This window comes from Staurois parvus, unplaced genomic scaffold (assembly GCF_062004578.1).
Source record: "Staurois parvus isolate SC_StPar_1 unplaced genomic scaffold, SC_StPar_1.0 ptg000199l, whole genome shotgun sequence".
Lineage (NCBI taxonomy): Eukaryota > Metazoa > Chordata > Amphibia > Anura > Ranidae > Staurois > Staurois parvus.
In genome coordinates, this window is record NW_028317995.1 from 1801739 (window position 1) to 1812825 (window position 11087).

Genomic DNA, 11087 nt, shown 5'->3' on the forward strand with positions numbered 1-11087 from the left:
ATGGGCAGCATGAGTTGCAAACAAATGGTCATATTGTGAAAACTATCAGGACTATATGAGCCGTGGATTATATTAGCCGTGGACATTTTTAGTGGCAGGGATAGCTGAACGTTTTGATATATGATTTGTGTAGGTGGGCTTGAAAATGAGGGAGTGATGGCAGTTTAGAAATCATGTCCTGATTTTTCAGCTCACACTCTAGCTTTTGTCAGCTCCCACTCTAGTTTTGAACATTCCGCCATTCATTCCTATGGGACCAATTTCACCACAAAAATGCCGATATTACGTGAACCATTTGGTGAAACGTTCCACAAAGTAATAGCACACCAATCGGGAACAATCCGCACGTTTTGGTATATTACTGTCTATGTAGTGTAAAAACTGTGGGAGGAGTTAGGGTGGAAAATTTGGCTATAATAATAAGAATATATATGTGAGATAACAGTAAGTGGTCTTGCCATGCAAGAATACTTAATGTGGCTGCATAAGGGTGCACACCCTCTTATAACTGAGGATGTAGCTGTGTTCAGAATTAAGCAATCACATTCAAAATCATGTTAAATAGGAGTCAGTACACACCTGCTATCATTTTAAAGTGCCTCTGATTAACCCCAAATAAAGTTCAGCTGTTCTAGTAGGTCTTTCTTGACATATTCTTAGTCGCATCCTACAGCAAAAGCCATGGTCCACAGAGAGCTTCCAAGGCATCGGAGGGATCTCATTGTTAAAAGGTATCAATCAGGAGAAGGGTGCAAAAGAATTTCCAAGGCATTAGATATACCATGGAACACAGTGAAGACAGTCATCATCAAGTGGAGAAAATATGGTACAACAGTGACATTAGCAAGAACTGGACGTCCCTCCAAAATTGATGAAAAAACGAGAAGAAAACTGGTCTGGGAGGCTGCCAAGAGGCCTCTACAGCAACATTAAAGGAGCTGCAGGAATATCTGGCAAGTGCTGGCTGTGTGGTACATGTGACAACAGTCTCCCGTATTCGTCATATGTCTGGGCTATGGGGTAGAGTGGCAAGATATAAGCCCTTTCTTACAAAGATAAACATCCAAGCCTGGCTAAATTTTGCAAAAACACATCTGAAGTCTCCCAAAAGCATGTGGGAAAATGTGTTATGGTTTGATGAAACCAAGGTTGAACATTTTGGCCATAATTCCAAAAGATATGTTTGGCACAAAAACAACACTGCACATCACCAAAAGAACACCATACCCACAGTGAAGCATGGTGGTGGCAGCATCATGCTTTGGGGTTGTTTTTCAGCTGGAACTGGGGCCTTAGTCAAGGTAGAGGGAATTATGAAGAGTTCCAAATACCAGTCAATATTGGCACAAAGCCTTCAGGGTTCTGCTAGAAAGCTGAACAAGAAGAGGAATGTCATCTTTCAGCATGACAGTGACCCAAAGCATACATCCAAATCAACAAAGGAATGGCTTCACCAGAAGAAGATTAAAGTTTTGGAATGGCCCAACCAGAGCCCAGACCTGAATCCGATCGAAAATCTGTGGAGTGATCTGAAGAGGACTGTGCACAGGAGATGCCCTCGCAATCTGACAGATTTGGAGTGTCAGGAAGAGTGGGCAAATATTGCCAAGTCAAGATGTGCCATGCTGATAGACTCATACCTAAAAAGACTGAGTGCTGGAATAAAATCAAAAGGTGCTTCAACAAAGTATTAGTTTAAGGGTGTGCACACTTATGCAACCATATTATTTTAGTTTTTTATTTTTACTTCCCTCCACCCAAATGATTTTAGTTTGTTCAACTGAGTTGTACAGTTTATAGGTTACATTAACCAGTTCCCTACCGCGCTATAGCCGAAAGACGGCTACAGCGCGGTTGTCTAGTTCTGCGAGGGCGTCCATGGACGTCGTCCCAGAACACGGCCCCAGTGGCGCGCTGCAGTTGATCACTGTGTCCTACGGCCAATCACAGCGGCCTTTTACCACGTGATCAGCTGTTGCCAATGACACATCAGTTCACCGGGTAAATACAGTTGTCGGTTATCAGCTGCACTTTCCGTATGATGTTACAGTGTGAGGAAAGTACTGCCGACAACCGGCAATTGTCAGAGATGTGATCGGCACTGATCATCAGGGCACTGATGATCAGTGCCCTGATTATCAGTTCCCAGCAGTGCCACCCACCTGTACCCTTCAGTGCAGCATCATCAGTGCCAGCTCATCAGTGCAGCATCATTAGTGCCTCTTATCAGTGCCCATCAGTGCTGCCTATCCTTGTCACCTATCAGTGCTGCCTATCAGTGCAGCCTCATCAACACACATCAGTGAAGGAGAAAAATGTCCTGTTTGCAAAATTTTGCAAAAGAAACAATGAAAAACTTTTTTTTTCATATTTTTTGCTTTTTTTTGTTTATAGCGCAAAAAATAAAACACCCAGTGGCGATTAAATACCACCAAAAGAAAGTTCTATTTGTGTGAGAAAAATGATAAAAATTTCATATGGGTACAGTGTTGCATGACTGCGCAATTATCATTCAAAGTGTGAGTGCGCTGAAAGCTGATAATTGGCCTGGGCAGGAAGGGGGTATAAGTGCCTGGTAGGCAAGGGGTTAAAGGTGGAAAAAGTTCTGAAATTATTTATTTTTGTCTAAATTTTTTTACATCACAGAAAACTGACATTTTAACAGGGGTGTGTAGACTTTTTATATCCACTATGTGCACCATTTGGCTAGGTTGACACTTGTGTAGGGCAGACCATTCATTTCAGTGTGCTGCCCTACCCACAGACATGCAGGGAAAGAAGCCCCCAACCTTTTTTTTAAAAAAAATCATGCCACATGGTGCTGTGGCACGATGCAGTTTTGTGCGCATTAAAACAGGTGGTTTAGTGATTCACGGGGGGAACTAAAGAACAGCATGTTTGTCACATAATTGTGCACATGTTCCCAACACACAATAACATGAATCTAATATTAGCCCATAATTTTTTTTGTTATAGGTATTTACATAGTGCCTAAAAAGTCAAATAAAAATATTGCGCACAGTGCAAGTATAAATGTATACAAAAACAGCCGTACTCTAACATCAGAATACAAGATAAGTAAAACTAATAGGTGTGGTATCCCTTTAACTGTCCATTGAAAATTGATATCAAATTACATGAAGATAATGTTACATAAAAAATGAATTGCTCAAAGGTTATATCTTGTATTGCAGTAAATACTAAAAGTTCATGCCAAAGAAAATGGTGCTGTGGCCAATCCACTACAACCTGGTGTTCATCCAGGTGCTCCCACACCACCAAGTATACAGGGGTCTTACCAGAAGCAATAGACCTTTATGATAAAGGAGGTCCTTGGTGCATATGGTAACATGATTTGCCACTCTCAACCATTCTCCAGTTCCAGTATACAAAAATGACCCTCAATCCTTTACAGTATCAGTCTTAATAAAACCGCCATATAGAAAGAACAAGAATGAGACACATTTTTGTAATCCCTCACCTGAAGACATTCTCTTGTGAAGAAACGTGTCAAGAGCCACGCCAATGTCATTATCAAATTCGCTGCCCTGTCTGTGGTGATTCTGTTGTGCTTGTCTATATTACATTTTAAGTACCCTACGGTTAATGAACTGTGTTTAATATCAGTGGTACTACACAATGTGGCTTGTTTTTTTTCCCCTTTTATGTCACCATAACATGATTTCATTTTATGTAAACTGTAAACGACAAGCTCATACTGGAAGGATCAAAACTCTTAATTTTGAGGGAGCAGATTTCCAAGGCTGAGGGCAGCTCTAAAAGATGTAGACTGAGAGGGAATATTGTCATCGAAGAATATAGAACAGAAATGTGAATTCTTCAAATCTACTGTATGTGAACACACTGCAACATATATTCCCATGGAAAGTACAGTACTTTTAAAAGGCTAAACATAAAACCTATGTGACTATGTTTAACTACTTCCTGTCCGCCCTATAGCAGAAATACTGCTACAGGGCGGCACGGGTGCGCAAAATCACATATATATAAATATATACATGTGATTTTGCATTTCCGGGTAGGGGTCCCAGCCGGTGATTGCTGAGGATCTCCAATGGGGAGAATTGTTTGTAAACAAAATAGTTCTCCCTGTCAGCTCGTTCACACATACAAAGCAGTGTGCTTACAGTGAAGCACAAACACATGGCCCCATAGTAAAACACCCCCAGCACACAGTTAACCCTTTGATTGTCCCTCATGTTAACCCCTTCCTGCCCAGTGCCATTAGTACAGTGTCAGTGTTTTTTTTTTTTAGCACTGATCCCTGTATTACTGTCACTGGGGATGTCAGTGACACCAAGTCAGTTTCTCCCAGTGTCAGAATGCTTACCGCAGTCCGGCTATAAGTTGCTGATCGCCATTACTATAAAAAAACCCAGTATGTATACCGCCATTTGTAAATACTATAGCTTTAACGTAAACCAATTAATTTACACATATTGGGAATTTTTTTTTTAGTAAAGATGTAGTAGAATGCATTTTGGCCTAAATTTATGACAAAATTAGATTTTTAAAAATTTTTTACTGGACATGTTTAATCGCTTAAGGACCGCCCAATAGCAGATATACTGCTACAGGGCGGCACCAGTGCGCAGAATCACGTATATATACATGTGATTTTGCATTTCCGGGTAGGGGGCACACTCTACCCACGCCGCCGTTTGCTGTCGCAGATGTCAATCACCAGGTCCCGCCCGGTAATTACCCGCCGGTGCCCGGAGATTACCGAGCATTTCTGACGGGGAGAAAGATTGTTTTGGTTACGAACAATATTCCTCCCTGTCAGCTCGAGCACACTGCTGTGGATGGCTGTGCACAGTACAGCCATCCCGATCAGTGTGCTTACAGTGAAGAACTCACACCCCGCCCCCTAGTAAAACACTCTTAGCACACAGTTAACCCTTTGATCACCCCTCACATTAATCCCTTCCTGCCCAGTGCCATTAGTACAGTGTCGGTGCTTTTCTTTAGCTAACTGTATTGGTGTCACTGGGGTGTCAGTGACACCAAGTTAGTTCCCCCCCCCCAGTGTCATAATGTCTGCCGCAGTTCCGCTAAAAGTCGCTGATCGCCGCCATTACTACTAGGGAAAAAAACCAAATCCCATTAGCTATACCACCATTTGTAAATGCTATAACTTTCACGTAAACCAATTAATTTACATGTATTGGGATCTTTTTTTAGCAAAGACATGTTGCAGAATACATTTTGGCCTAAGTTTATGATGAAATTTGATTTTTTAAAATTTATTTACTGGACATGTTTAATAGCAAAAAGTCCAAAATATTGTTTTTTTTTTCAAAATTGTCAGTTTTTTTTGCTTATAGTTCAAAAAATAAAAACCGCACAGGCGATCAAATACCACCGAAAGAAAGCTCAATTTGTGGGAAAAGAGGACGTAAATTTAATTTGAGTGCAGCGTTGCATGACTACGCAGTTGTCAGTTAAAGTAAGGTAGTGCTGTAATGCAAAAATGGCCTGGTCGGGAAGGGAGGTAAATCCTCAGGAGGACAAGTGGTTAATAACAAAAAGTCAAAAATATTGTTTTTTTTCTCAGAATTGCCGGTCTTTTTTTTTTATAGCGCAAAAAATTAAAACCACACAGGCAATCAAATACCCCCAAAAGAAAGCTTGATTTGTGGGAAAAAAGAACGCAAATTTTCATTTGGGTGCAGCGTTGCATGACTGCACAATTGTCAGTTAAAGTAATGCAGCGCCTTAACAAAAAAAATGGCCTGGTCAGGAAGGGGGGTAAATCCTCAGGAGGGCAAGTGGTTAAAGTTGAAGAAGCTATAAATAATAAAAGGACATTTAAAAATACAAAAATTAAGGAACACTATCATCATTTAAAAGTCACAAAGAATATAACATGTTAAAAGGAAATCAAGACCGTAAACATTAAAAGAAGGACCAGGTGCAAAAGAGAGTAGGAGAAACCCCCAAAATTCTTCAACTATATCAATAGTAAAAAAAAGTCAGGGCTGAGCATGTAGACCCCTTATAAGATAATTTAGAGTTGGTGACTAGGGACAAAAAAAGGCAAATCTATTAAGTATAGTAATAGTATAGTAATAAAACAACAGAGAAATGTAGTCCTTCTTAGTTGTGTATAAGTGGAAGAAATGGGGGCACTCAGATCCATACTGTAATGGGGATAGTATTGACATTGCTCCAAAAGAACCACAATTCAAAATTGATTTGGTCCTAAAATATTTAGACAAAGGTGAATAAAGCACCTGAACCAGGTGGCTTACATCTACACGTACTCAAAAAGTTGAGCTCTGTTATTTCAATGCTGTTGTTTCTAATTTTAGGGACTCTAACCGCTAAGTCTAGGTTCACATCTGTGCAGGTGGTGCGGCTTCGGATCCGCACAAAAATCAGTGCAGCCACACCACCCGCACAGAGGAATGTGGACCCACGGGCGGGTGCCATTAGTTCTAATGGCACGCCGCCCGTACTGGAAACCGCAACCGTACTGGGAACTGAGGTTCCTGTGCGGGCTGCGTTTTCAGAAGAAGTGCAGGGACTTCTCTGCGTCTCATGGGCAGGAGACTCCATTCAAATGAATGGGCTCTTGTGCCCGCAGAAACCGCGGCCCGTACGGCCGCATATATGTAAACCGGGGGTTAAGGACTGCCTGCTCATTATGTACTGCAGATGGGTGGCCCGTGCAGGCAAAGCGATATACTGGTACATTGCTGCTTGCTTCCAGGTGTAGGGTGTACACATGGGCACCCCCTCCCATTGGGATTGTACACAGCGGGAGTCTGTCAGTAAGTCCCAGCGAATGATTCATGGGGGGCAGAATGTGCAGGGAAGGTCAACTAAACTGATAAAAGGCATGGAGGAGCTCAGCTATGCAGAGATATTAGTTGAGCTGACTTTATTTTCTCTGGAGAAGAGGCAGTTAAAGGGTTAGGCCCCCTTTCATATGAGGCAGACTACGGATGCAATCCGCTTGCTTAGCAGGGGATATGTCTGCTTATGCTTATTTTCTCTCTTCTTTCTCTTTTCTTTTTTGCCCCAATCGCAATCCAGATACCTCTTATATATGCCTTATGAGACTCCCACACTGTAGCTAAGGACACATCCTCTGTCTCATTCTCTCTAAAAAATCTCTTAATTTCTTTCCCAATCTTCTGGGCAGTATCCTTATCCAGGAGAAGTGCCTCATTCAACCTCCATCCTACACCACCTGTTTTCTCCCTTCCCCATCCCATCTTCAATACAACAGGGGCGTGGTCCGAAATAATCATTGCTCCTATTTCTACTTCAACCATTAACTCAATAAATCAATGTTCTATCAATATGTAGTCCAACCTCGAATACATCTCATGTGCATTTGAGAAGAATGTATAGTCTCTATCCTTCATATGCATAATTCTCCATGTGTCCACCAATTGAAACTCATGGATTTCCTTCTTTAGTAATCTCAGAGACCTACTCCCAGCTCGCTGCACAGAAGAGGTTGCATCTTTTTTTGGGTCCATACAAAAATTTAAATCCCCAGCCAATATCAAACGGCCCTTTTTAAAGTCTATCAGTTTTTTTAGCACACCTTTCAAATATATCTCTGGCTTCTTGTTTGGACAATATATGTTAGCTACTGTACACTCCACCTCCTGCAGTTTACCCTTCAAAAACAAATATCTCCCCTCTGGGTCCACTTTTCTATCCTCCAACTCAAACCTTATATTTTGTGCGAATCCTATTGCCACCCCTTTTGCTCTTCTAATCGGGGAATCTGCATAATACCATGTTGGATAATATCTAGATTTTAACTTAACCTTAGATTCTATCTCAAAATGTGCCTCCCACTTGTTAAGGGACCAAAAGTAATGGGACAGAATAATAATCATAAATCAAACTTTCACTTTTTAATACTTGGTTGCAAATCCTTTGCAGTCAATTACAGCCTGAAGTCTGGAACGCATAGACATCACCAGACGCTGGGTTTCATCCCTGGTGATGCTCTGCCAGGCCTCTACTGCAACTGTCTTCAGTTCCTGCTTGTTCTTGGGGCATTTTCCCTTTAGTTTTTTCTTCAGCAAGTGAAATGCATGCTCAATCGGATTCAGGTCAGGTGATTGACTTGGCCATTGCATAACATTCCACTTCTTTCCCTTAAAAAACTCTTTGGTTGCTTTTGCAGTATGCTTTGGGTCATTGTCCATCTGCACTGTGAAGCGGCGTCCAATGGGTTCTGAAGCATTTGGCTGAATATGAGCAGATCATATTGCCCGAAACACTTCAGAATTCATCCTGCTGCTTTTGTCAGCAGTCACATCATCAATAAATACAAGAGAACCAGTTCCATTGGCAGCCATACATGCCCACGCCATGACACTACCACCACCATGCTTCACTGATGAGGTGGTATGCTTAGGATCATGAGCAGTTCCTTTCCTTCTCCATACTCTTCTCTTCCCATCACTCTGGTACAAGTTGATCTTGGTCTCATCTGTCCATAGGATGTTGTTCCAGAACTGTGAAGGCTTTTTTAGATGTCGTTTGGCAAACTCTAATCTGGCCTTCCTGTTTTTGAGGCTCACCAATGGTTTACATCTTGTGGTGAACCCTCTGTATTCACTCTGGTGAAGTCTTCTCTTGATTGTTGACTTTGACACACATACACCTACCTCCTGGAGAGTGTTCTTGATCTGGCCAACTGTTGTGAAGGGTGTTTTCTTCACCAGGGAAAGAATTCTTCGGTCATCCACCACAGTTGTTTTCCATGGTCTTCCGGGTCTTTTGGTGTTGCTGAGCTCACCGGTGCGTTCCTTCTTTTTAAGAATGTTCCAAACAATTGTTTTGGCCACGCCTAATGTTTTTGCTATCTCTCTGATGGGTTTGTTTTGTTTTTTCAGCCTAATGATGGCTTGCTTCACTGATAGTGACAGCTCTTTGAATCTCATCTTGAGAGTTGACAGCAACAGATTCCAAATGCAAATAGCACACTTGAAATGAACTCTGGACCTTTTATCTGCTCATTGTAATTGGTATAATGAGGGAATAACACACACCTGGCCATAGAACAGCTGAGAAGCCAATTGTCCCATTACGTTTGGTCCCTTAACAAGTGGGAGGCACATATGCAAACTGTTGTAATTCCTACACCGTTCACCTGATTAGGATGTAAATACCCTCAAATTAAAGCTGACAGTCTGCAGTTAAAGCACATCTTGTTCATTTTATTTCAAATCCATTGTGGTAGTGTATAGAGCCAAAAATGTTAGAATTGTGTCGATGTCCCAATATTTATTGACCTGACTGTAGGTGGTCCATATAGTTATTCACTTTCAGGTCATTACAGAGTGGGTGCTCTTTGTGTAGAGCAGAGGTGTCCAACCTGTGGCCCATGGGCCACATGCAGTCCAGCACAAAATCATAAACCTACTTAAAAATTTAGATTTTTTTAAATTTTTGTAAAAATGTGTTTACACTTGATTTTGACAGTTGGAATTTGACAGTGTCTCTTTACTGGACTTTTCTAAGTTTTATCTTCCCAAAGAAAAATCTCCCACTCTTCACAATCACTCTTTATTCATGTCATCAGTTTTCAGCAGCACCTACATTTGTGAGCATTTTCAAGGATGAGGCACACGAAGGGAAAAATTAGAACCAAAATATCTGATCAACACCTTGAGAATTCATTGAGAATTGCTGCTACATTCATAAAACTTGATCATGATGTTTTAGTTTATCAAAAAACAGTGTCAAATATTGCAGTTTTATGTTGCCCTCCTTTAGATTTTATAATAAAAAGTATTACAAAAAAAAAAAAAGTTTTATTACTCAGGTACATTATTTATATCAATGATCTAATGATCGGTGACCTAATTGACTTTTTCTGCTATATCAGCTATCCTTACTGTTAGGGGGGATGGCTACTCTTAAGATCTGTAATTCCTAAACCCTTCCTCCAATTTGGATGTACATACTCTCAAATTAAACCCAAGAGTGTGCACTTTCAGCCCATATCCATTATATAACTATAGCTTGAATATATTTTGGTAAATATTTGAAAAAACTAAAATTGTGCCTGTGTCCAAATATATATGGACCTAACTGTATGTACAAAAAACAGCTGTAATCAAAGTGCCCTTACACTCTTATTCATCAATATTCAAATAACTCTTTACAGTGATATGTACTACTAATAAAGTGCAAAAGGTTACTGTGCATCAATCAAAAACAAAGCACAATAAATCAATGTTAAAATAAAATAAAAGTCCACTGAATTATATGCCACCACGTGGCTAACAAAGTGTCCGTGAAAGTCATTCACAAGAAAGGTACTTCCATGCAATCTTGAAAAAAACACAGCCCTGTGTTCTTGTGCTATATTCCAGTGCTCCTCCACCACCAACAGAGAACTAACCAGAGAAGTATGACCACCCAATACAGGTCAGTCATAATGCGCTTGTTGTATTTATATGGCACCATCCAGCACATCTTTGTATTAGATATTCCACTTATCCTCCAACTACGTAGAGACCATTTAAAGGCTCAGGAACCCTTTGCAGGTGTTATGGCTTAATTAGCTGATTAGAGTGGGACACTTTGAGCCTAGAATATTGCACCTTACAATATTCTAATTTTCTGAGATTGTGGATTTGGGGTTTTCATGAGCTGTAAGCCATAATCATCACAGTTATGACAAATCTTGACTTGAACTATCTTGCTCTGCATGTAATGAGTCTATCTCATATATTAGTTTCACCTTTTAAGTTGCATTACTGAAATAAATGAACTTTTGCACGATATTCTAATTTTTCGAGTTTCACCTGTATATCATACCACATGAAAGAGGAAGAAAAGGGAAACTGCCATCATGCAAAACCTTAAAATACGTTTATTATATTAAAAGCTGAGATTCCTATATGATTACACTCACATGTGAATGTACCTTAGTGCTGGGATAGCACTAGATTTGTGAGTAGACCATATTGTATGAATATAATAAACGTATTTTAAGGTTTTACAGTATGACAATCTCCTTTTTCCTCCTCTTTCATGTGGAATGATATACGTGGTTGAAGGATAAGTGGAACATCTAATCC